At 48.8% G+C, this 26,007-nt stretch overlaps 1 protein-coding gene across 4 annotated transcripts in view; it reads right to left on the bottom strand.

Moving 5' to 3' along the window:
- Window positions 1-26,007, bottom strand: part of TTLL12 (Tubulin tyrosine ligase-like 12) — a 288,546-nt gene that overhangs the window by 69,539 nt on the left and 193,000 nt on the right. Inside the window, exon 12 of one of the 4 annotated variants that reach the window (XR_010564211.1) lies at window positions 13,331-13,430. The exons of the other annotated variants lie outside the window; for them this stretch is intronic. The gene's annotated coding sequence lies outside the window, so the exon portion shown is untranslated. The remainder of the gene's footprint in view (window positions 1-13,330; window positions 13,431-26,007) is intronic. 4 annotated transcript variants of the gene reach the window in all.

The raw sequence follows: 26,007 nt of genomic DNA, 5'->3' as shown, positions 1-26,007 counted from the left end.
GTCTATTACGAAAGCTTTGTTTGCTTGTCGCAGATCTACACAGAGGCGAATACCTCCCTCTTTCTTCTTAACGACCACAATGGGTGACACCCATTCAGATGCCTCCACCCTCTCTATCACGTCCAGATTTTCCAACCGATGGAGCTCTTCCGAGACCAACGGTCGTAGCGAGAGCGGAAGGCGCCGAAGTTTGGATTGCACTGGCTGCACCGTGGATCGCGTTTTGACGTGATGCACAAAACCTTTTGCGAGGCCAAGGCCTGGATCGAAAAGAGATCCAAACTCGCCAACTAATTCCTTTGGGAGGTTAACATCCTGCACGGCTTTCGTCGGGTCAGGGCGCTGTTCCCTTCGAGAATTAGAAGTTAGCGTCGTTTGAAGGCATTGCAGAGATGACCCATCAATCTGTAGACCGAGGGCCTTGATGGCATCGATACCCAAGAGTGAGGTGCCTTGTTCTACGACATAGAAAAGAAGGCTTGTTGTGCTAGCTTTGTACATAACGTCAGCGAAGAAACAGCCACAAACCGGAATTGGCTGTTTGAATAGTCCAGTAACCGAACAGTCGGGGCCAAAAGTACTTGGCCTTCCAAATACTGCTTAAAAAGATTGTGTGCAACAATGGAAACTGACGACCCAGAATCTACAAGGAAAGTTATGTCCGCACGGCCAATCGAAACTGTGACTTGAACAGCGGAGCGAGCAGCCGTCGTCACAGCCAGAATGCTCAAAACTTCCTCGCTCGGCGAGTCTTGGCTGTCTACCTCACACACCGGAGTGGAGCCTCGTTTCTGGCAAACAGAGTGGAAATGACCCATGACACCGCAATGGTGACAACGCTTGCTTTTCGATGGACAGTAAACTGATGCTGCATTGTGCTGGGATGAACCGCAGCGGTAACAATGAGACTGGCGGTTGTGCGACCGCTTCGAGCTCTCGTTGGATTCTGGTGTACGCGTAGGCGTATTTCCACAAGTATTTATGCGTCCAACATCTACAGAAGGAAATTCTTGCAGATCATTGTACGCCTGCTCAAACTGCCTTGCCAGTTGTGCTGCTCTAGCGAACGACAGAGATGATCCTTCAAGCAGAAGACGCTCGCGCAAGCTCCGAGACGAAATACCAGCAACGAACTGGTCACGCAGCGAATCTTCTTCGACAGGAAAAGAGCATGTAGCAGAAAGCTCCTGCAATGCAGTGATGTACTCATTCACTGATTCACCAGCCTGCTGAACTCGCCTACTGAAACGATGCCGTTCGGCAACAACATTGCTTGTTGCCAAAGAATGAGCGTGCAGAGTGGCGACTGCGATATCGTACGACGATACTTCAGGCCTTGTGTCGCCTATGCCCTTGCTATCTTCTGATGTTTTCTCAGTAGCAGTTTGCTCACCGAGCTTGACGTTGTCCAATGATGGAAGTGGTAATGTATAAAATATGCGCTGACCTTCTACGCCGAGGCTGTGAAGAAGTAGTGCTTTGCGACGATCCGGCGTGCAGTCAGAGGCCCCCGAAGCAAGCAGGTAGTTCTCGAAGATGCGGAACCATTGCGGCCACGCAACAGCAGGTTGACCAGGCACAGGCAGGAACGGCGGTGGCGGCGCGAGTCCAGAAATGCTCATGGCGCCGGAAAGCAGGCGGCGAAAGTCACGCCCCCCGAAATGATCCCATCCTCGTCGCCAATGTTGTAGCGGCGGATGCCGCCCAAGTACACGAACTGCTAGCAACCAAACAATTCCCGGTTTATTGCCACATACAGTCATATATATACACATAGCGACACTGGTGCCTCTGGCGGCAGGTGATCCCCAAACCGGAACCGAAACCACATATACAACACTACCTTCTTGGGGAGATAAACAGAGCTGATTGCTAGCTTCAGCACGTCGCTCAGACTGCGGCAACGCCCCTTTGGCGGTTTCGGTTTCGCCGCGTGATCACAACGGAGGCGCGCGAAACATCATTTTTTTCTTTGTTGGCACTCTCTCGCAGGGTGGCCGATGTTGATTTATATCTTGATTGGCGCTACTCTTAGCTTGCTTATCAGTGACGTTCGCGAGGTATTCTCACTCTCAGTGGCAACACGCTTCCACGGTTTCGGTTCTGCCGCGTGATCGCAACAGAGGCGCGCGAAACGTGGTTTTTTCTTTGTCGGCACGCTCTCGCAGGGGCGGCGGAAGTTGATTTCTATCTTGATTGGCCCTGCTCTTACCTTATCACTACCGCTCACGAGGTATTCTCGCTCTCCGCGGCAACGCGCTTACACGAGAGGGTGCCTCAGACCTGTGCCCAAGGCAGCCACACGCAGAGACGTCATGTGTGCGCCAACACAACTCCTCGCTCCAAGAGTATGCATTTTAGGTGTGCGGACTGCAATAAGGTGCTGTGCGTGGACCCGTGCTTCAAGGAGTACCACGCCCAGAAATACTATTGAACATTTTGCAGTTCTGAGTGATGCCGACGCCAAAATACTGTTCCTAATTATTTTTTGCTATTCATTCCCGACTTTATACATTTCGTTAATTCAAGATCCGCAATAAAGTAATTTGACCACCTGGGAAAGGTTTTTCAAAATAATTCGACCCTCAAAGGGTTAAACACATTGGTACGGCACTGATAAGCTCTAATTTTGTTAGCATGGTCTCTCCTAGATTAAATGTATTGCGGCTCCTTGATGAACAGTGTTTTGTCGATACCAGTTTTACTTTTATATATATTGTCGCGTATACCCTGCCGAAGTATACACGCTGAATGGGGATCCAGGTGTTTGTACTTTACGAAACGTAACCGTTGACGCGCGATGCCGAGACAAACCTCGTTTTCTTCTTTTTCAGTCTCCTTGCTGTGCCACACCATGTGGCCCTAGCCCCTCTTCGAAAAAAAAAAGAAAGAAGAAAAGAATGAAAACATACATAGGCTTGACATGAGAGCGCCGAGATGGCCTAGGAAGAACACATAGGCTATAGTCACAATCACTGTGGTGTGCAATATAGTCACAAGGCACTGAGGGACGAGCAACAGCAAAACTAACCCAAGCGGCTGAAAACGTTGAATTTTAGGGGCTATAGTACGGTTTCAACTGCACAATGTACACAATCTCAGATTGCGGTTGTCGACGTCGGGGTGGCTGGCTTCCGTCAGGAATTACTTCGTAATTCACATCACTAATTCGCTGCAACACTTTGTAAGGTCCGAAGTAGCGACTCAAAAGCTTCTCGGATAGTCCCTTTCGGCGCACACAAGTCCAGACCAAAACTTGATCGCCAGGTTGGAACTCAACTTGTCCATGGCAGAGATTGTAACGTTGCGCATCGATGCTCTGTTGTTTCTTTATGTGCACTCGGGCAAGCTGAGGGGCTTCTTCTGTGTGTTGCACTAAGAGTTCGGCATTTTGGGCGAGATAGAGGTGATCGATGTTGTCACACGGCAGCATTGCTTCTAACATAGTCTGCACATCACGGCCGTAAAGGAGGCAAACTGGCGTGAAGCGTGTTGTTTCTTGCGTAGCAGTGTTATAGGCAAACATTACTTATGGGAGAATCTCGTCCCACGTCTCGTGCTGTATGCCTACGTACATAGACAGCATGTCAGTCATCGTTTTGTTCAGTCGTTCGGTCAAGCCGTTTGTCTGCAGATGATAGGCAGTTGTCCTTCGATGGGTTGTGCAGCGGAGTTTAAAAACGTCTTCAATGAGCTGCGCTGTAAAGGCTTTGCCTCGGTCTGTGATGACGTGCGATGGGGCGCCATGCCGTACGACGATGCTCTGTATGAAAAACTGGGCAACCTCGGAAGCTGTGCCTCGAGGCAACGCCTTTGTCTCAGCATACCGCGTTAAATAGTCTGTGGCGACAATTATCCACCTGTTGCCAGAAGATGACAGTGGAAACGGGCCCAGAAGTTCCAAGCCGACCTGGCCGAAAGGTTTGCCAGGTGGGTCAATCGGATTCAGCAATCCCGCAGGCTTCACAGCTGGCGACATTCGGCGCTGGCATTCACAGCAGGCTTGGACGTACTGCTTAACACACTCGGCAAGTTTCGGCCTAGTAGGATTTGCGCACTCTAACAAGAGTTCGCGTAAAATCTACATGGTCAGACGGAGGCTCTTCATGACAGGCGAAGAAAAGTTCGGCACGGAGGTCTGCTGGAAAGACCAAAAGGTGTGTCTTGTTGGTGGCAGCGGAATTCTTCTTATACAAGACGCCATGTCGTAAACAAAAAGACGACAATTCTCGAGTGATGTGCCGGGGTATTGATGGGTTTCGTCCTTCCAGATGTTCGACTATAGGCCGTAGTAAGTCGTCTGCGCGCTGCCGTGTGGACAAATCAGTAACGCTTACGGCCCCAAAGAAAACGCCGTCATCCTCAATGTCTTGGTCAGTAGTGTTGATAGGGGCACGCAAGAGTGCGTCAGAGTCTTCATGTATGCAGCCCGACTTGTACACGATGGTCACGTCGTACTGCTGCAAACGTAGACTCCGCCGTGCCAGTCGTCCAGAAGGGTCCCGCAGATTTGCAAGCCAGCATAACGAATGATGATCGGTTACAACTTCGAATGAGCAGCCGTAGAGGTAAGGTCGAAATTTGGCCAGCGCCCATACAACAGCAAGACACTCTTTCTCCGTAGTGGTGTAGTTGGTCTCAGCAGGCGATAGTGTGCGACTTGCATAGGCGATCACACTTTCAATACCTTCCTGCCGTGTACAAGCACTGCCCCAAGGGCAACGTTACTAGCGTCTGTATGAACTTCCGTGTCCGCCTCCGCGTCAAAGTGGGCCAAAACTGGTGCCGACACCAGACGCTGTCGAAGCTCAGTGAAAGAAGTCTCTTGCTCTGAGGCCCAGACGAACGATACATCGTCCCACGTGAGTAGAGTTAGCAGCCACGCCATCTTTGAAAAATTGTCGATGAAACGCCGGTAGTATGCGCAAAGGCCCAGGAAGCATCGGACACCTTTCTTGTCGGTCGGTGTTGGAAACGTGGCTACGGCGGCAGTTTTCGCAAGATCGGGGCTAACGCCTTCCGCGGTGACCACGTGTCCCAGAAACATGAGCTCCTTGTAGCCGATCGGATGGCTTCGAGAACTTGCTGCAGTCATTTCAGGTGGTCCTCAAATGTCGCCAAAAAACAACCACGTCGTCAAGGTAGACGAGGCAGCTTTGCCACTTCAGACCAGCGAGAACAGTGTCCATCATTCACTGGAAAGTTGCTGGTGCCGAACAGAGCTCTAAAGGAAGTACCCTGAATTCGTAAAGGCCATCTGGAGTGACGATAGCAGCTTTTTGTGGTCTCGCTCATCTACCTCAATTTGCTAGTAACCACTCTTTAGATCGAGAGACGAAAAATACTTACCATATAGTGGGGAATATTGGTCGAGGTTTTTTCCAAAACATATTGCTAAAAGTTCACACCATGTAGTTCATGTTCACGCCATGTAGTTCATGTAGGAGCGCAGACCTTTCGTCATCTGTATCGTTATCGCCTCCTTGGTGCGGCCCATGGTACAGCCCAACTCGCGGGTGCCGCGCGGTTCTTTATTCTATGGCACGGTGCACCCGGAGGTCGAAGACGGTGGCGGATTTCATCCGCGAGCATTATGCCAGATCTTCGCCAGAGACAGCAGAGCTCATCCGCATCAAAGCTATTCTCACGTGGTGGTGACGCTGAAGAACAAAAACCGTGGTCACTAGATAAAGATAAGTACACGTGTCCCTATTGAGATCATTGGCGAATCCAGACTGCCCAAGGAACAATTCAAGGGCTCCATTTAATGGGTTCGTTGCTTCATGCGACGCAAGGGATTCGCACTTCGACGGTGCACATCAATCTGCCAGAGGCATACGAGAACAAGCTGGTTGAATTCCAGTGCTATGTTAACCGTCTCTGGCAGCAGCATGGCTATATGTTGGGACAGATTGGCAACGCTGATGAAACGCTGGTGTGGTTCGACATGCCGTCGCTCACTACTGTGCGCGAACGCGACGCAAAAGAAGTCAAGCTTCTTTCTACGGGGAACGAGCATTCACGCTTCATGGTGATGCTCGCGTGTACTGAAGATGGCAGAAAGCTGCCCCCATACATAATATTCAAGAGGAAGACGCTGCCAAAGAGGCTTTCCCGCGGGATGTCGTTCGCGTGAATGAAAATGGCTATATGGACCAGGCTTGCATGCTCAATTGGATTAAGACCGCCTGGAATCGGCGACCCGGCGCACTCGTGCGGTGTCCGAGCATGCTCGTCTTGGATGCCTTTCGCGGGCACTTGACCGCAGGTGTGAAGCAGGCATTCCACGACGAGAAGACGGAACTTGCTGTCATTCCGGGAGGCACGATGTCAACACTTCAGCCATTGGACGTCCTGCTCAACAAGCCCTTTAAGGACCGTGTCCGTGAACAATATATTCAGTGGATGGCCGGCGACAACCCGACGACCCCGACCGGCCGGTTGTGCGGCCCGTCTCTCGCCATTGTGGCCACATGGGTGTCGCAGGCTTGGCGCTCGCTGCCCGACGATATGGTGGTGCAGGCATTCAAGAAGTGTTGCATTAGCGACTCCTTGGACGGCAACGAGGATGAAATGTTGTGGGACGCAGCCAGTGAAAAGCAGTCGTCTTCGGACGAGAGTTCAGACAGCTCAAACGAATGAGCAGGTGAGGAGTCTGGCGGTACCACTAAATAAAATGAAGTTTTGTGCCTTATAATTTTTATGTTGACTTCTTTGCTTCAATGTAAGGGGGTCGACCTATATTCCGCCTCGACCTATATTCCGCAGTATACGGTAGCCCGCCGCAACCTATCTAAAGAGTCTTCTATGCGTGGTAGTAGGTACATATCCTTTTTGGTGACATTGTTGAGGCGTCGATAATCAGCACAGAAACGAAGTGTTCAGTCTTTTTTCTTGACCAGAACGACCGGGGCTGACCACGGACTGTGCGAAGGCTGAATGACACCATCATCTAGCATCTCCTTGACTTGGGCTTGAATAGCCTCACATTCTTTCAGCGAGACACGATAAGGCTGTTGTTTGATGGGGCGTGCGCCGGCGGATGTCGTTATTTGGTAATTCATGAGTGGCGTTTGCCGCACCTTAGTAGACCGAGCGAAGCACGCGTGGAATTCGTTCAAGAGTTCCTGCAGTGCGCTCTTTTGGTCGTCCGTAAGCTCGGAGTTTACACTGATGTCTCTGAGCGAACCATCGTCTGTGTCCACTTCAGAAGCAAAGCACTTGACGATGTCCGTTGATGGTTTGCCGTAGGCAACGGCAGTGCCACAAAAAATGTGCCGATGCTCAAAGGTAAAGTTGGTAATGGGGACCACTGTCTGGCTATCACGAAGTTTCACAAGGCTTTGCGCTACACAAATACCTTGGCGCAGCAACATAGAAATGTTGCCTTCTACAATGGCTTCACCATCTTGTAGATCACCGGACTTGACCGGAACCATAATACTTGCACGCGACGGTATCGTGATGCTGTCATCCGAAACGCGAAGTGCGGATCTGTGTCAAACGGCGTCGGTCTGGTTTGTTGCCCTTTACGTTGAGAAAGTGATGCAGCGCTCACGGCTGCCAGTAATGGCGCCATATTCCCGCAGAAAGTCTATCCCAAGAATTAAATCGCGGGAACACTCGCATAGAACCAGAGAAGTGGTGAGAAAATCAGCACCGCGAACTTCTACTCTCGCCGTGCATAAGCCAAGCGGTATGACAACGTGGCCACCTGCCATACGAACTGGTGCACCGTTCCCAAGGCAACGAAACTTTTTTCAGAACGCTCGCCAGTTTGCCACTGAGAATAGAGTAATCGGCGCCAATATCTACAAGTGCACTCATTTTTCTGCTTTCGATCAACATAGGTATGTCCAGTGAAATCTTGTTCGCGGGAACTGGTTTTGGCGTTGTCGTGTTTTTGTTGTTCTGTGGTCGGCACGATACGAGGTATCAACGGCCCTGCCACGGAATGTCGCTGCCGTCACTTTTCCCGGCGTGGACTTGGTGATCTCCCTCGCATCGTCCTCGAGGTGGTATCACGAGCAGAGAAATATCGCTGCGGTGAGGGTGAGCGTGACTGCCGCTGCGATGTGCCCGGCCTGCGCTGCTGTTCGATGAATTGTGCGATGTCGGGAGGCCTCTTGCCAAACCTAGGTCAAGGCGAATTGATAAAAAAACCCCGCAGTCCAATCGTCGATAGGGGCACTCCCGATACACATGACCAGCTTTCCTGCAGTGGTAGCATAGCGGTCGTCGATCGGGTGCTCACCAAACCCCTGATTTTCTCGCGGGTGTTCGGCGGTCACCGAAGTACAGTAGTGGAGTTGTCGGAGTGGCTTGCGCCGATTGCAACGCGACTGGCAACGCAACATAAGTAGGTGCAAAAGCTTGAACGGGGCTCAGTAATGTTTCTGCGTAAGTCTTGCGCCGGGACTCACTTGGCAGAGGTGGCACTTCACTGCTGGAAAGAGATGCCTGCAGTGCTTGCTGTACTTCGTTGCTACCACACTGGCGAGGGAGCTGACTGGCAGTGACGATGTACCATGGTGCTTCTGCCGCTCGTTGCGAACCACTGAGTGATTCAGCTCGCAAAGCAAGGCGACATCGCACCCGAAGCCTACCGGTTTATCCGGAGTTCAGGCGGAATTTACTTGCCAGTTGTACATGTGCGACCGCTGCTGAAGCGTCTTCTCCATTGCGGAGGCTTCGGTGACGAACTCCTCGACAGTCTTGGGCGTATTCCGATCTGTTCCTTTACGCCTCTCATCAGATGACGCACCTTCTTCTCTTCCGACATGCTCAGATCGGCACGCTGAAAGAGACGCGTCATGTCCTCCACGTACATCGTGACGCTCTCGTTGGGCTTTTGGACGCATGACTGGAGGGCTCGCTGCGCTTTTTCCCGGCGATCGAGGCTGGAGTAAGTCTCCAGGAGCTTGCGCTGGAATTCAGGCCAGGATGACAGTGCACTTTTGCGGTTCATAAACCATGTGCGAGCACCATCCTGGAGGCTGAAGTAGACGTTCCCGAGTTTGGCGTTGTTGTCCCACTCGTTAAACGCAGCCATGCGCTCGAACTCCGCCAGCCAGTCTTCCACGTCTTCAAATGTGTCACCATGAAAAGCTGTCGGCACTTGGGGGTTCAACAGCGTCAGGCAAGTCGGTGTCACCCTTTCCGTAGATGTCGCAGTGGTCGTAGTCATCACTTTTTCCTTGAGGTTTCCAAATTCTGGGGCGATGCCTCGGATTCACCGGCTTGTGCGGTAAACTGGAGTCAACTCCAATTGTGCGAGGTTCTCGCTGCCCAGTGGGGTCTCCTGCATAAGTTGGGTGTACCCAGCAAGCTCTACCAAATTGGCACGTATACCCTGCTGATGAAGTATACACGCTGAATGGGGATCCAGGCGTTTGTACTTCTCGAAACGTAACCGTTGACGTGCGATGCGGAGACAAACCTCGTTCCCTTCTTCTTCAGTCTCCTTGCTGTCAACCATGTGGCAATATTATAAACGAATTTCAATCTTAGGATTTTCCTGCGTGAAGAAAGAGTATTCCAACCCAACCGTTCTCGTATTCCAGATCCTCTGATAGTAAAATTTTAATTTCCTGTTACCAAGCATGCTGCTTGCTTCTGGACGCGTTCTATTTTTTCTGTGAGGTTTTTAGTGTATGGATACCAGATAACGCATGCATATTCTAGAATAAGCCTGACATTTGTTAAATACAAGGTTGCTTTCAGTGATGTAGGAGAATTCTTAAAATTTCGTTGGAAAAAGTGAAGAAAACAGCAAGCTTTCGCGCTAATTGAGTTAACATGATTAGTCCAGTCAAGCGTTTCAGAAAATGTAACTCCGAGGTACTTAACATTTTTAGCGGTACTGAGTGCAATGTTATTTACGCAATAGGAACTAGGGAATTCAGCCTTCTGGGTCTTCCCTCGCAGTGTTGCCGTGATGAAGCGGCAGAATTCGCCTTTCGCCGTGAAGCTCGAAATCATAAATTGGGTCGAGCACGATGAGAAGTTGGATGTCCCCGCAGCGTGCTAGACTCCGAGGAGCACCCTCGACACGATTAAGTATTACCGCTAAAGCAGCCAACCTCGCGAACCGGTGCCCGTGGCGCTCGACGCATACACACCGCCGTGTACAAAGTTTTTCTTCATACGTGCTGGTTTCCGCATGCTCGGTGATTGTCACAGAGTGCATGCCCGCGCCCCTCTCAAGATGGCCGCCATTGTCGCAGCAGCAGCAACGCCGCTTGCACGGCGATGGGGAAGAGAGCTTCCCATTGTCCTTGAGCTCGCCAGACCGGTTTGGTCACGTGTGTCGCCTGAGCGCGGCGGAGGGACGAGGCGGCTCGGCGAGCGGCAGAGCAGCTTGGAAGACGAAGGAGCTGGGTCGTGCACCGGGCGACAGCTAAAGATGTGGTCGGCAGGCTAAAACCTCCAGGCCTAAGTCTTCGCCGTTCGACCGACAGACGGTGCATGTCCGTCAGGATTTTCGGCAGCGAGGTACCAGCAGCCCGACGCTCTTCAGATTGAGATCTCGGCAAGCACGCCCCAGATAAGCCTCGTGTTCCAGCCCGCTCTCAGAACTTTCCGCCGGACTCTCTTTTTCTAATCGCGTTTAATCTTTCATTTGTTTATCCATCGCGTGTTAATTTTTGTATGTTCTGTTAGTGTAGTGTTTGCCGTATTTATTGTCGTGTATTTTTTTTTATTTTGCGAGTGTTAATGGTTCCCACGTGGTGGGCTTAGTGTTGCGCGAGTGGCGTCAGGGCGTGTGTTGTGTGACCTGCACGCCTTCCGCGAGCTAGGACCCACCACTGGAAGTTTGCATGTTTTTTTCCATTATGTCTCGGACATGATTTTATTTTATTAAATTGAATGTGTGTGTTGTACGTCGCCTCCCGTCTCATGCCTCTGTTTCACGGTCGATCAGGCGTGGACCTTATCGCCGGTCAGCAGTCGAACCCTCAATAAACGCACGCGGGGTGGGTTTGTTGTCGCCCCATCCCCTCCGGTTCGGAGAGTGCGAATTACCCCCCCATCAATCTTTGACAGTGATCACTGTAAATTCTCATGAATGCGACGAAGCCATTGCCGGTGTTGCTGAAGTTTAGAACGAGCTGTCAGAATTTCCGGAAGCTGTTGACGAATCAACAGGGGACGAGTTTGTGACTGCAGATGATGGTGTCGCTACCACGGGAGTGCCCGAAAACGAAGACTACATAGCCGACATCATACCGAGCACAAGTGAAAGTGGGCACAATGAGGAAGCAACGATGGTCCTTTGCCCACATGCTCCGAAGTGATTGGTGCACTCGCACTAGTCCAGTGCTTCTGCGCGAATGCGGAAAGTTGGGGCCTCAGCTGCTCTGCCTCCTTTTGACAATGTGGGGAAGTGCATGCGTCGCAGGCAGTGAAATTACCCAAGCAGAAGAAAATGCAGGACTAATTTATGCGAAACTAAGCTAGTTTGATCAATTTAGTGACTTTATAAAAGGTATGTGCTTTTATGATATCCAATTATTTAGCAGGCTTATATCGAATTATGCTGTATATCGAACTGATAGGCGTCTTTTTGCTAGTTCTATATAACCGGGTACGACTGTAGTGTGCAGACGTGGCCACGCGACTTGAAGGGGATGACCAATGCGTAGTGAAATGCATGCAGGAGGACTGATGTAGGGTGGATGATGAAGTGAGCTGTAAAAGAACCTATGGAATAACTAAGTACACATTAGAGATACAACGCCGAGAAGCCAGGGTTGTTAGGCCGGATTCTGCTTTTAACAATGATACACCGGCATTATATGAATAGCATGAATGAATGAATCTTGTGGCATAGTTCTGTACTGATTCTAGACAATTTGTTAGATATTGTTACGGAAGGATGAAAGAAGAGAGGAAGAAGATCGCGGGATCTTCTATACTCCCAACATCCCCGTATCGCATTGGTGAGAGGTGCGGGGTACCATGGCTGGAAACGGAGCTCCGCAGTGCACGTCACATCACTGTCCGCACCATGAATGACGGTCAGCATGCTGGATCAACGCCGTTGCAGTCTCCAACGTCACCGTCACATGCTACGTGGCTGTCACCTTCGGTTGTCGTTGTGCAACCTAAGGATCCTGGAACTTTGTGCAGGACTGATGGTGCCGATGTTGAAGAGTGGGTGACCATGCACGAACACGTGAGTGAAATCAACAGACGGGACCCTACGCTTATGCTAGCTAACCTGTTGTTCAACCTATGAGGCATGGCAAAGGTGCGGTATGAAAATCACAAAGAGGAGCTAACCAGCTGGGGCCAATGCAAAGAGAAATTGACAGAGTTGTTTGGCAAACCAGCCGGCCGTAAAATTGCTGCAAAGCTGGAACTGGCCTCCTGTGCAAAATCCCCCACGGAGTCCTATGTCTCGTACATCCAGGACGTGCTGGCACTTTGTTGTAAAGCCGATCACGACATGACAGAAGCTGAGAACGTCGGGCACGCGCTTAAGGTTATTGCTGACGACGCGTTTGATCTGCTCATGTGCAAGAGCTGCACTACAGTTGACACAATCATTAAAGAGTGCCGACAATTTGAGCAGGCCAAAAGTCAACGCATCTTACAACCATTTGACGGACTTCCCAATACTGCCGCAACGTCGACGTGTGAAGATCAACCCGCACAGTAGTATGCGTCACCATAAGAGGACATCATACGAATCGTTAGATGTGAAGTGGATGCGATGGCGCCCGCAGCTTTCTGTTCGCGTAGCCCTGATGCTACCACATTTTCAGTTCCCCTCCTACAAGCCATCATTCGCCAGGAACTTGAAAACATTGGTTTGCAGTCTGTGTGTCCTGTTGCCAATCCAAGAGATAACAAACACCCTTCTACTATTTTCGCTCCACCCCGCTCCAACCCGCAATTGGCGCTTATTAGCGCCAATTGCAGCTAACAGCTCTGATTTTTTAAGGGGGGACGCAGCTTTCGCATCGCGAAATATTGGCAAAAAATAGATTTTTTGAAAATCACATATTCAGTTTTTATAACCCTTTTTCTATCCCAAATCTATAACCCAAATATCATCACTGTAAACCACTTAGAAGTGCTCTAAAAAATTTGTTTTATCAACCAAGGCGGCGAAAAATCCCGCGGAAATCAAAAAAGAACCGCGTTTTTTAAGCCACAATATCATCGCAACGGCGCGACCGAGCGCCACCATCTTGGTCCCATTGAAAAGTTTGTTTCTCCGTCTTCAAATTTGCCGCTTCAGTGATCTCCTCCATTCAGAAGCAAGCGTACAAAAAACAAATGATTGAAGGTCGTGCAGGAGTCTGCGATTGGCCGTACCTACCGCCACATGACTCCAGTGCGGTTCGCCATTGGTCCGGCGCTCGCGTCGTCTGCTCGGCTCTTTGCAGCTCGCGAGTCTGGATGTCTCCACTAGCCGTAATCTGGACGTGTCAAAACAAAACTACGTGGACATCGCAGTAGCGTGGCTGATCCCTACGCTTGTGGATATTTCAGACTTGTGGCTAAGCATTCCGAGCATTGGCGACACGGACTTCGCAACCAAGATTCTCGCGCAGAATCCTCGGACATGCGGCTAAGCCTTTCAGCACTCGGTGTTTCGGAATTCGTGATGAAGCACATCACGCACGCAATTTTTGCACACGCGGCTAAACATTTCACACATTTCTCCGACTCAGCGATCAGGCACATCGCACGCAGACCTCTCAGACCCTTACCTAAGCATTTTGTGCATCAGCGCCTCTGACTGCGCAAATAAGCGCATCGAGTGTCGACTCCTTGAGCTCGCTAATAGGAATTTCGCGCATGGGCACCTCGGACTGCGTGAATAAGCGCGTGGAGTGTCGACTCCTCGAGCCCGCGACTAGGCATTTCACGCGTCAGCACCTCAGAGAGCGTGAATAAGCGCATCGAGGGTCGACTCCTCGAGCCCACGACTAGGCTTTTCGCGCATCGGCACCTCAGGCTGCGCAGCTAAGTACTTCGCACGTGGGCACCTCGTACTGCGCGACTAAGCACATCGTGCCTCGGCTCCTTGTATCTGTGGCTAAGCATTTCACGCGTCGTCATCTCGGACCCACAACCAAGCATATTGCGCGTTGACTCTATTGTCATGATAGCTCGTAGCAATATCTGTCATACCACCCCTTCTTAAAGAGAACCTCATCATGAGCTCTGTTCACTAGGCCCCTTTGGCTGGCACAGACACCTGGCTGCAGAAGTGATTGAGGCACCATACAAAAGTACAATTTTAAACAGCACCTAGCAGCTCCATATCTATCAATGGCTCTCTGATCCCAAGTTCTACAGCCATTGTCAAGTAAAGATGACTTGGGAAGCTGCTGACGCTCAGAGCCTTCATTCAGTAACATGGTCAACTCTACAAAAAAAAAAAAAAAGCCTCACTGATTGTACTGGAGATTGAAATCAATCGGGCAGCCTGCGGATACAAGCTGCCTGAATGTACATTGGAACTATACTCATGCCCACACAGAGCTCTGTACGTTACTTGATTTTAAACTTAGGCACCATGCCCTTTGTAGAGCAGCAGCAGCAAAGAATGTCCTATAAGAAGAAAAGGGGGGGGGGGGGGGGGCAACACGTACACCAGACATGACACCAGACCAGAGGCCACACGTACTAGAAGCCCCACCTCACAAAGCACCCCAAAGATTACAAATTTGGTGCTTTTTAGAGAACAGAGGAGAAGGTGAAACTTTGAGAGCCGTTCGCTCAAATCTGTTTTTCTTCTTTTTGCTATGTTTCTGGAGCTCATTTCTTCGTTACCGTTTAACATATTTTGACTCCGTTTTTTTTTTTGTCACGTTCCTTAGGCTACAGTGCAGGTTGTGACATTCTCACTTTCTTATCTTGACCCTTTGCAAGTTTACGATATGGCTATTTGCCTACCCCGAAAGTGTGCTTGATACGAAACTAACATAAAATATGGCACTCCAAAAAATTTGTGCTGCGAAAAAAAAAAAAATCAAGAATGTCACGACCTTCTGCACACATTAAGCTATGCAGTCAATAGTTAACAAGCCTTCTATCAAAGCCACGTCCCTTCTTAACGGATGACTGTGCAAAAATGATTGCACCTTACCCGACCTCTGCACAGGCCACGGACATACGTCTCCTGCTTGAATTGTACAGTGACGTCCTTTGATTTCGGCGACAAGACTTTAGGCCAAACATCTGTTGTTCAGCACCGTATAAACACTGGAGACACAAATCCTATTCGTTGGCGTCCCTATCATGTATCGCATGCTGAACATTGAGTCATCCAATCAGAAGTAGACAAAATGCTCTGCAAAGGGGTCATCGAGCCATCAGCCAGTCCGTGGGCTTCGCCTGTCGTCCTTGTGAAAAAGATGGTACCTGCCGTTTCTTCGTCGATTGTTGCCACCTAAACAAGATCACACGAAGAGACATCTACCCACTACCACGCATTGATGACTGCTTGGACTGCTTGCACGGAGCTAAATACTTCTCGTCCATCAATCTTCGATCCGGCTACAGGAAGATTTCAGTTGATGAAATGGGCCGCGAGAAGACAGCCTTCATCCCGCCGGATGGTTTATATCAGTCCAAAGTCATGACCCTTTGGCCTATGCAACGCTCCTGCGACATTTGAATGTATGGTGGACTCTTTTCTGCAGGGCTACAAATGAACCACCTGTCTCTGTTACCTTAACAACATTATTGTTTTTTCTCCCACGTTCAACAGCCACCTTACCCGACTCGCGGCGATTCTTGTGGTCATCTGAAAAGCCGGCCTCCAGCTGAACTCCTCGAAGTGTCAAGTCGGGCGCCGTCAGATTACCGTGTTGGGACACCTCGTTGACGCATCCAGTGTCCAACCAGATCCGGAAAAAGTTCTCGCCGTACGCTGTTTTCCCGTGCCACGTTCTGCTTCTGACGTGCGCTGCTTCATTGGCCTGTGTTTTTACTTTCGCCGTTTCATCAAAAACTTCGTCGACGTTGCTCGGCCCTTGAAGAAGAAGGCCTTGAAGGCATTAGAATGGCATCTTCTAAAGAAGAACATGCCATTCTCATGGGGCCCGGAGCAGGCTCATGCGCTCGCCACTCTAATCGGTTTCTGACCACTCCTCCAATACTCGCACACTTTGATCCATCTGCACCAACCTAAGTCCACACTGACGCAAGCAGCCATGGCATCAGTGCTGTTCTCGCCAATAACAGAATGGTACCGAGTGCGTGATAGCTTACGCCAGCCGCCTGCTGTCACCTGCCGAGAGAAATTACTCCATCACCAAGCAGGAAGGCTTGGCTTTAGTTTGGGGTGTTGCCAAGTTCCGGCCAAATTTGTACGGCCGCACGTTTTCGGCCGTTACAGACCACCACGCACACTGCTGGCTGTGTTCACTCCGGGACCCGACAGGACTGCTTGGTCGCTGGGCTTTGCCGCTTGAGGAATTTTCGTTTGTTGTCAACTATAAGTCAGGACGTCTGCACAAGGACGCTGTCTGCCTCTCTTGTCACCCCACAGACCCCCTGAGCCTGCTGCGCATGATCCGGCGACCTGCATGATGACTTTTACTGACATGAACTGTCTGCCTCTCTCGTCACCCCATGGATCCCCCTGAGCCTGCTGCGCATGATGCGGCAACCTGCATGATGACTTTTACTGACATGAACGAGATGCGCGCTAAACAACAATGCGATGAATCCTTACAGTCCATCATCGCCAGAGTGCAATCTGGCAGCACTGACACCACGTGCCGCATATTCGTTCTGCGCGACAGCATCCTCTACCGCCGCAATGTCAACCCTGACGGCCCTGAGTTGCTCCTTGTCCTTCCTCGTAATCTGCGATCTGTCGCTCCCGAACAACTTCCTGATGCACCGACAGCGGGACACCTTGGCATTTTGCGTACATACGGCCGCGTACGACGCCGGTTCTTCTGGCTGAGTCTCTACCGCTCCATGCGTCGTTATGTCACAACTTGCGAATTGTGTCAGCGCTGGAAGAAACCTCCCTTGCCACCTGCTGGACAACTCCATCCAATTGAAGTTCGCTCTGAACAGTTCTTTCGCGTAGGCTATGACCTGCTTGGCCCTTTTCCGACGTCGACTAGAGGGAATAAGTAGATCGCCGTCGCTACTGATTATGCAACACGCCACGCGATAACAAAGGCGTTTCCGACTAGTTGCACAACAGACGTTGCCAATTTTCTCCTCTATGATGTCATTCTCCACTACTGTGCACCTCGACAGTTATTTACAGACCGCAGCTGCTCATTTTTGTCTCGAGTTGTCGACGACCTTCTTTGCTGTTGTGCCACTGAGCACAAGCTGTCCACCGCCTACCACCCACAAATGAACAGTCTTACGGAACTTCTCAAGCGAACAATCACAGAGATGCTGTCGATGTACATCTTCAATGATCACTGCAACTGAGACACCACGCTGGCCTACGTGACGTTTGCGTATAACTCTTCCCGACATGACGCCACAGGATATTCACCCTTTTATCTCTTGTGTGGTCGTGACCCCACACTGCCGTTTGACACCATCCCTTCTGTGCCAAGTGTTGCAACTGAGTACGCTTGTGAAGTCATCGATCGCGCTTACATGGCACGTCACGTCGCCCGATTTCGGTTTTTAGCCTCTCAGCATATACAAAAAGAGCGTTATGACTGGTGCCATCGCGATGTTGAATTCGCGCCAAGTGCTTGGGTGCTCCTTTGGTCACCATGTTGTTAGGTTGGCCTCTCCCAGAAGCTTCTCTCTCGCTACACAGGACCTTATGAAGTCCGACATGAAATTAACGATGTAAATTATGAGATTGCGCCACTACAGTTTGATGCATCCTCAATTCCGACGCCTGTTGACGCCGTCCACATTTCGCGGCTGAAGCCATTCTTCGCTTGCAATTATTCGCCTACCATGTGCCGAGACGGCGCTTTTCCACCCGGGGGTCCTATTATGGAAGGATGAAAGATGAGAGGAAGAAGATCGCGGGATGCTGGCTGCGTGTTATTGGTGGTCAGCCATCTTAACTACTCTGACTCATTTTGTATATATATATTCAGGGTGTCTACCAAGTTGACATTTCCAAATTCCGATTTTTCCAGGTTTTCCCTGAGCACCTTTGCAAAATTCCCTGAATGAGCCAGAACTTTGTTTAATGTCAAAACAGGCTGACACCATGTTGCCCGATGCTGTCAATCTCTACTAAGCATGTTGAAAAAAAAATGACAATTCAATTTGAATAGTAAGAAGTAATATGTATTTTATTTAAAAACGAAACAGAAGGAAGGTGTTAGTAAAATGCACAGCGAAAGAAATGGTAAAACGCATTCAAAATTGAGTCGAACATTTTCAAACACAAATGAAAAGGAGATGCATACATGAGTAAATATTTTTGAATATGAGATATTTCTGTCAACTGATAGCGAGCTCATCGGTATGAGGCCTGAACTTTCACAAGTAAGATTCTCTCTCGGCAGCTGGGCAGTCAACCTCAACTGTCCTGACATACCCTCAGCCCATATGCAACATCTCAGTGTTGGGTTTCACTGCTTTAAAGAGTTTATTCTGGTTTGTACGAGGTACACTTGCATCTCAGCATCAGCTAACACTGTTTTTTGAGCTCAAGCTCCTTCAAAGAGGCGGCGACACGCTTCCGTTCCCGTTAATTCCTTAGTGTGTCAGTTCTTTTGGTTCTCATCCTCCTTCTGCCACCCTTTGACCCCATGGATCATTTGAAGCATCCTCTTGGTCAGTCGTACAGTCAACGTCCTATTTTTGAGACTCGCTAGGGTCGCAAAAACATCTGAAAAATCTGGCTGTCCAAAAAAAAAAAAAAATGAATGCATGTCTTTAACTGCTCTTAAGGGCTAAAATTGCCACAAGCACGTCCGAAAAAACTATTAAAGCCTGCCAGTACACTTATTAGGCATATCGGTGCTCGCACTTTAACATAAGACGGGGGTGCGCGCGTGTATAATTAAGGAATGCATACTGTGTCTCGTGACAATTGCCCCTTCCCACCCTTGTTATGCTTCACCGCCTAGCAATACTGCACCGAGGCGAAACTAACTTTTGGCGACTGGCATTACGCAACGCGCTGCGCTCTGCGAGCTTCGAAGCCAACCGCGAGGATTACAAAGGCGTAGTCGGTGCCATTGCTGACAGTGGCAAATTCTTTCAATGAAAAACACGGCACCGCACGGCAAGAAGCTTCACAGCGAACGTAGAAGCAGCTAGGCTTAACGTTGCCGCAGTAGTGGCTACGGCTGCCAGCGGATCTGCGTGCGAGAATGCCGGTTCGAGGTGGCGAGATAATCAAAATGGCGGCGGTGGTGGCTTTGGTTAATGCCATTTCAGACCTGCAGTCAGGGCAATATACATTGACTATATGGAGTACGTGGTGGTGCCACAAAGTCGTGCGAATTATCGGGCGTCTGGAAAATCGTTCGTTAACTATTCTGGCAATACATCGTGCCAATGACACGGCGTCAATGACGATTCTTTGCGATTCCTTTGTTACTGGAGCCAGCATTAACACGACTTTCGTTCCCTTTCACTAAAGTTACAGGTAATTTTCCCTGATAGAAGCACAAATTCCCTGAGTTTTCCCTGAGTATTTTTAGATTATTCAAATTCCCTGGGAATTCCCGGTTTTCCCGGTTGGTAGACACCCTGATATTGTAAATACAATCTTCTATACTTCCAACATCACCGTAACAATATTTTTGGTTAGGGCTCCAGGTGGTGCAGGCATATTCCAGCTCAGAACGTACAAGTAACTTGAAGGCAAGCAATTTTAGCTTTGGTGGCGCTTGACGTAGATGACATTTTAATAATACAAGGCTTCTGTTAGCTGATGATATCACTCTAGAGACATGCGTGTTCCAGGTTAGATCGTTGGACGTTGCACCTAGGTATTTATAAGACTGTGTTAGTGCTATCGTGACATGCGAGATCGGGTAAGGGAACAGGTGAGGATTATGTCTTCGATGAGATGACATGAGTTTGCATTTATCGGGGTTCGGTTACAAGAGCCATTGGTTATACCCGTGAGACATAGCTACCCCCAGGCCTCGACATTCACCCGTTGGTCGTCACCGAGTAGCGTGGGGTCCCGTGGGTGAAGTGAATGCACAGCTCACTTTTGATCTGTTCTTTTTCTTTGCCGTAAAGTCCTGGCTAGACACTCCGAGAAAACATAGTCCTCGATGGGACCTTGTACTCAGGCATTGTGGTGTGCATCAAAGACAAGAAGCCTGGCTCCTCATCGATAGAATAAGAGTGCAAGCCAGTGGCCAGGAACTGCGCCACTTTCGTTGTTAACATTTTTGCATGCTGGCTGTCGCGTTTCAACGTCGGCTTTAAGTAGAAACAGCTAGCAGCACTTGTGTCTGCCTTGTTGGTGCCCGTCACCCTTTTCGGGCCTGCAAGCTTTTTTGAACGTTCGGCAGCACGGAGTTTCTCGAACTGCTTGAATGGATCAGGGTGACGCTTTAGATGACTGACAAGGGTGGTTGTGGTGCCTGTGGGCGTCCTAGGGCGCATCTTGCACACGCAGCACGTCGCATCACATAGCGATCGAAGAACTCCATGATGGCATTCCGGAACACTCGCTGTGCCGATTAGTCCATGGTTTGTCTACTTCGGCTGTGCGCACAATCGAGCAGAAAAAACAACTAAAATGTAAATGAAGTTGATAACTTGAAGGGACTTAAACATCCACTGACCATGTTTGCAAGCGCAAGCCTAAAGAAAAAAAACAACAAGACTCTAGACAATGCATTGCTCTAGAAAGCCTCACTGTTGCCTCATCGAATACCTACTACCGCTTAGAGGAACTTTTTTTAAAAGATTAATCTATGTTAAAGGAGTACTGACACAAAAAAAATCCATGTGGTTTTTTCTGCTTTAATAAGTAGTTAATGACCCAGTAATCACGGCACGAGACCTCATTTACTTCAGAGCGTGACAGGTAATTATCTGCAATCTTTTTTGTAGCGACCAGTCCAAGTTTCGGTTTCAGAGAGCAACGAAACGGTCCACCGGGAGTGTAAACAAAGTGGTCACGTGTTCGCAAAAAGCCATGACGTATGCTCTGCCGCGCAGCCAGCGTGCGGCGCGCCGGCACGCGAGCTTCGTGTTGCTAGTCGTCTGCTACGCCTGCACGTGGTTTGCCATGTCCTCGCCATCATCGTCGTCATCGTCCTCATTTTCGTCATCCAGCAGCGACGATTTCCTGCATGTGGGAGTCACCGCCGTATTAGACGTGGCCAATCACTTTCAATTTGACCCACTGGAGAGCAGCGACTCGGATATTGCGGCCGGCGACGGCGAGCACATGTAAAGAGCACGTGTAAAGCCGCATGGCAGCCAACGAAAATTCGTGACGTAGCCACATGACGTAGCGTTTTCTTGGCTATTTACAGACCCGGGAGATGTCGATGTCGCGAGGTGCTCTGTTTTACGGTTGGCTGCGCGCACGTACTTTAAAATTGATTTTAAATATGTTCTAAGCGATATTCGCCGCTGATATTTTACACACGATGTTTGTGTGACGCACTAAATCGATCTCACAAGTTATCTCGACTTCAAATTTTTGTGTCAGTACTCCTTTAAGGCGGTTTATATTATATCTTACAATTACAAGGTATACAGTGAAACCTCGTTAAACCGTAGCTGGCAGGAGCATGAAAAAGTACGTACTAAACGGTAGTACTGCTTAACCAAAATAGCATGACATCGGCCACTTACCTGTCAAAAACGGAACATGGAACTGAGAGAGAGTGCGATGAAAGGGAAAAAAGACATGCAGTATTTATTCTCTTCGCGTGACAAAGTGTTACGTTCATTTGATGCTGCGGCGGCCTAGCAGCGGCGACAGCGGCGTCAAACTTACCGTATTTACTCGCATAATGATCGCACTTTTTTTGTCAGAAAAACCGACGCAAATTCAGGGATGCGATCATTATGCGGGTTAAATTTTCCGCCAAAAAAAATTTTTTTTTCGTCCCGCGTTTGCTGCGGGATGCGAGATTGCGGGTGCGGGACACCAAAACAAAAATGGCGGCTGGCGGAGCAAGCCGAACGCGCCAAACGCGATTTTTTTTTTCTTCTCGTGAGTACATTACGTGCATTGAAACAGTTTCTTCCGTATCAGTGATGAATATTATCGTTAATATCGGCAATTTTGCGGCAATAACGTAGCCATGTCCACTTTGAGGGGACAGAAACAGGTGGGCGCGCTTAGCTGCCAGTGACATAGAAACACATGATGGGCATGCTGCGGAAACTGCGGCATCTGTCTTCACTACTATCCTAATACGGCACGTTTCCGCTAAGGGTGGGCGAATATCTTAGCTGTGTTACGAGCGTCGGCGTATGAATAGGGTACACTTTTAACGTATCGGAGTAAACGTGGCTACTGTCATTGCCGCGCGCGATTTGTTGCGTGCTCACGAGTGCAAAAGCAGATGAAAAGAATCGAAATGCGCCTTTATTGTTTTTGTTGACATCAGCCATTATAAAGGCAACCCATAATAAAGGCAAGTTTGCTTGTACCTCATTTTGTCTTGGAAGTGCAGTAAGTGATGAAAGTAATGAAATGAGGCATCTACTTAAGAATGTTTAGTGCGTGCAGGCCGCTTGGCTTGTCTTAAAGAGTCGTTCGCGTAGCATTCGACAGGTGGTAAGCGCGATCATTATTCGCTAGACTTAGCACACGACGTATCGCTGCGGCAAGTTCGGGGTGCGATCATTACGCGGGAAATTTTTAAAAATCGAATTTTGACGACAAAATTTAGGGGTGCGATCATTACGCGAGTGCGATCATTATGCGAGTAAATACGGTACTGAAGCTGCGAGCCAGCTTTTCAGTCAGCCCCCTCTTCTCGGCAAAAACTCGCATGGCAGATTCCTCGTTGGTGTTGCATCTTCTCCGTGCACGCAGGCAGTAGCGCTGCACAGGTCGCGGGGTGCCTCTTTAATTGCTGGGTGCTGTTCTCGTTGCGATGATTGCATTGATGAGGCTGACATAACGCACAGCTTCTGCCACTGTCGGGTCTGAATCGCCCGTGCTGTTGTTGCTTTCCATGTCGTCCTCATCACTGTTGCTAGTCGACACTTCGGCAACAACAGAGGCAACGATGGCGAAAAGCCGTACCTCGTAGCCGACATCTCTTCACGGCCGCAGCAGCAATGCTGAGCAACTTCTTTGCCTTCTGAATGCCACACACTGCAGTCAACAGTAGATCCTTGTCAGCGCCGACTTCGTGTCACATTCCATAGCACGAACAATGTCTAATTTTTCTTCTATGCTGAGCACTCAGCGTTTTTTTTCTCCTAGCGTCGGCATGACGCGAGTCTTGTTCGCACAACGCCACAACACTCTCTGGCATGGCACCGAAATGATGTTGATGTTGACGTGGCTTCACGCGCAAGTGCACAGGCCGCATGCAGGCCGTTCTGATTTCCGAGGCTTGTTGTTCTGCCGGGCTGCCCGATGGAGACGATGCACTGCCGTGTTCGCGCAACAAGAAGTGGAAACACTCCGTGTTAACCGATACATATGCAATAAGCTGGTACGATTTATGCGGATACAAAACACATTATGTTCCATGACCGCTGAGTCGGGGATTTCACTTTACTACTTTTAAAACGAAACTACTGTTTAAGCGGGTACGGTTTAACAAGGTTTGACTGTAATATATACTTCTATATAGATAAATACCTACGGGTATTATCATGATGTTAGAGTTGCTTTACATTTAGTGCCTAAAAATGCAATAGTAAATGCTTTGTTTAAAACTTCTGAAAAGCCATCTTTATCATTATCAATATTGTTTGCATTCGTGAATTTGTATGCTCTGTCCAATGCTCAGTCACGGCCATGGTCAGGGCCTTGTTTCCTTCGAGCGGCCGTGGCTCTGTCAGCAAAGTGGGACGAAAACGCTGTACCCAGGGTAGATATATAAAGACATAAACTCGCAAAGAACGTGTGCACACTGGTATTCTTAAACTTCAAAAGGCTTCGAAAATATTCAAAGTTTTCTAATAGCCCTATTCGATTTGAAGATCGAATCGAATATGACATAATTCACTTCTGTATTTGACAGTTTCGAATATTCACACAAACCTAGCTCCAACTCATTTTCGTTCTGTGAATTTCCTTTTCATGGTCAGGGTTCCCTGTGAGTAATTGATCTAGGTAAACAAACTCCTTCACCGACTCTAGAGGCTGACTGGCGATCCTGAACTCTTGTTCCCTTGCCCGGCTATTGATCATTATCTTTGTCTTCTGCATATTAATCTTCAACCCCACTCTTACACTCTCTCTGTTAAGGTCCTCAATCATTTGTTGTAACTCATCCCCAATGTTGCTGAACAGGACAATGTCATCTGCAAATCTAAGGTTGCTGAGATATTCGCGGTTGATCCTTATTCCTAAGCCTTCCTAGCTCGAATACTTCGTCCAAGCATGCGATGAATAGCATTGGAGAGATTGTGTCTCTTTGTCTGACCCCTTTCTTTATAGGTATCTTCCTAGTTTCCTTGTGGAGAATAAGGGTAGCTGTGGAACTTCCGTAGATACTTTCCAAGATATTTACGTAAACGCCCTGTACTCCTTGCTTACGTAATGCCTCTATGACTGCTGGTATCTCAACTGAATCAAATGCCTTTTCGTGATCTATGAAAGCCATATGGAGACGCTGATTGTACACTGCAGATTTCTCGATTACCAGATTGATGACATCGATGTGATCCATTGTAGAGTATCCCTTCCTGAAACCTGAATGTGCCCTTGGTTGACTAAAGTTCAGGGTTGCCCTTTTTCTATTGGAGATCACGTGGTGAATATTTTATATAATATTGGAAGTAAGCTAATGAGCCAAAAATTTATGAATTCTTTAACGTCACCCTTTTTGTGGATTAGTATAATGTTTGCATTCTTCCAGTTTTCTGGGACCCTTGAAGTTGATAGACACTTCGTTAGAGAGCCGCCAGCTTTTCAATCAATAGGTCTCCTCCATCTTTGATTAAATCAACCGTTATTCCATCTTCTCCTGCCAATTTTCCCCGTTTCATGTCTTGCTAGGCCCTTCTCATTTCATCGCTAGCTATCGGAGTCTCTGCAACCTGTTCATTATGGCGTCGAATGGAGGTCATATCATCATCATCATCATCATCATCATCATCATCAGTCTGTTTCATGTCCAATGCAGGACAAAGGTCTCTCCCTGCGATCTCCAATAATCCCTGTCTTGCGCCAACTGATTCCAGCTAGCGCCCGCGAATTTCCTATTTTCATCGCTCCACCTGGTCTCCTGCCGTCCTCGACTGCGTTTCCTTGCTCTTGGTACCCATTCTGTAACCCTAATGGTGCAACGGTTATCTAAGCGGCACATTACATGACCTGCCCAGCTCCATTTTTTTCTCTTGATGTAAATTAGAATATCATCTATACCCATTTGCACTTTGATCAAAACTGCTCTCTTTCTGTCTCTTAACGTTATGCCTAGCAATCTTAGTTTCATCGCTCTTTATGCGGTCCTTAACTTGTTTTCAAGCTTCTTTGTCAGTCTCCAAGTCTCTGCCCCATATGTCAACATTGGTAAAATGCACTGATTGTACACCTTCCTTTTCAATTATAATTGTAAGCTTCCAGTCAGAAGCTGACAATGTCTGTCGTATGTGATCCAAACCATTTTTGTTCTATGAATTTCCTTCTCATAATCAGGGTTCCCTGTGATTAATTGACCTAAGTAAACATACCGTATTTACTCGCATAATGATCGCACTCGCGTAATGATCGCACCCCTAAAATTTGTCGTCAAAATTCGATTTTTTTTATTTCCCGCGTAATGATCGCACCCCGAACTTGCCGCAGCGATATGTCGTGTTCTAAGTCTAGCGAATAATGATCACGCTTACCACCTGTCGAATGCTACGCGAACGACTCTTCAAGACAAGCCAAGCGGCCTGCACGCACTAAACATTCTTAAGTAGATG

Source organism: Dermacentor albipictus, unplaced genomic scaffold (assembly GCF_038994185.2).
Source record: "Dermacentor albipictus isolate Rhodes 1998 colony unplaced genomic scaffold, USDA_Dalb.pri_finalv2 scaffold_16, whole genome shotgun sequence".
Classification (NCBI taxonomy): domain Eukaryota; kingdom Metazoa; phylum Arthropoda; class Arachnida; order Ixodida; family Ixodidae; genus Dermacentor; species Dermacentor albipictus.
Note: the sequence above shows the minus strand (reverse complement) of the source record. Positions and strands in the feature narration are given on the sequence as shown.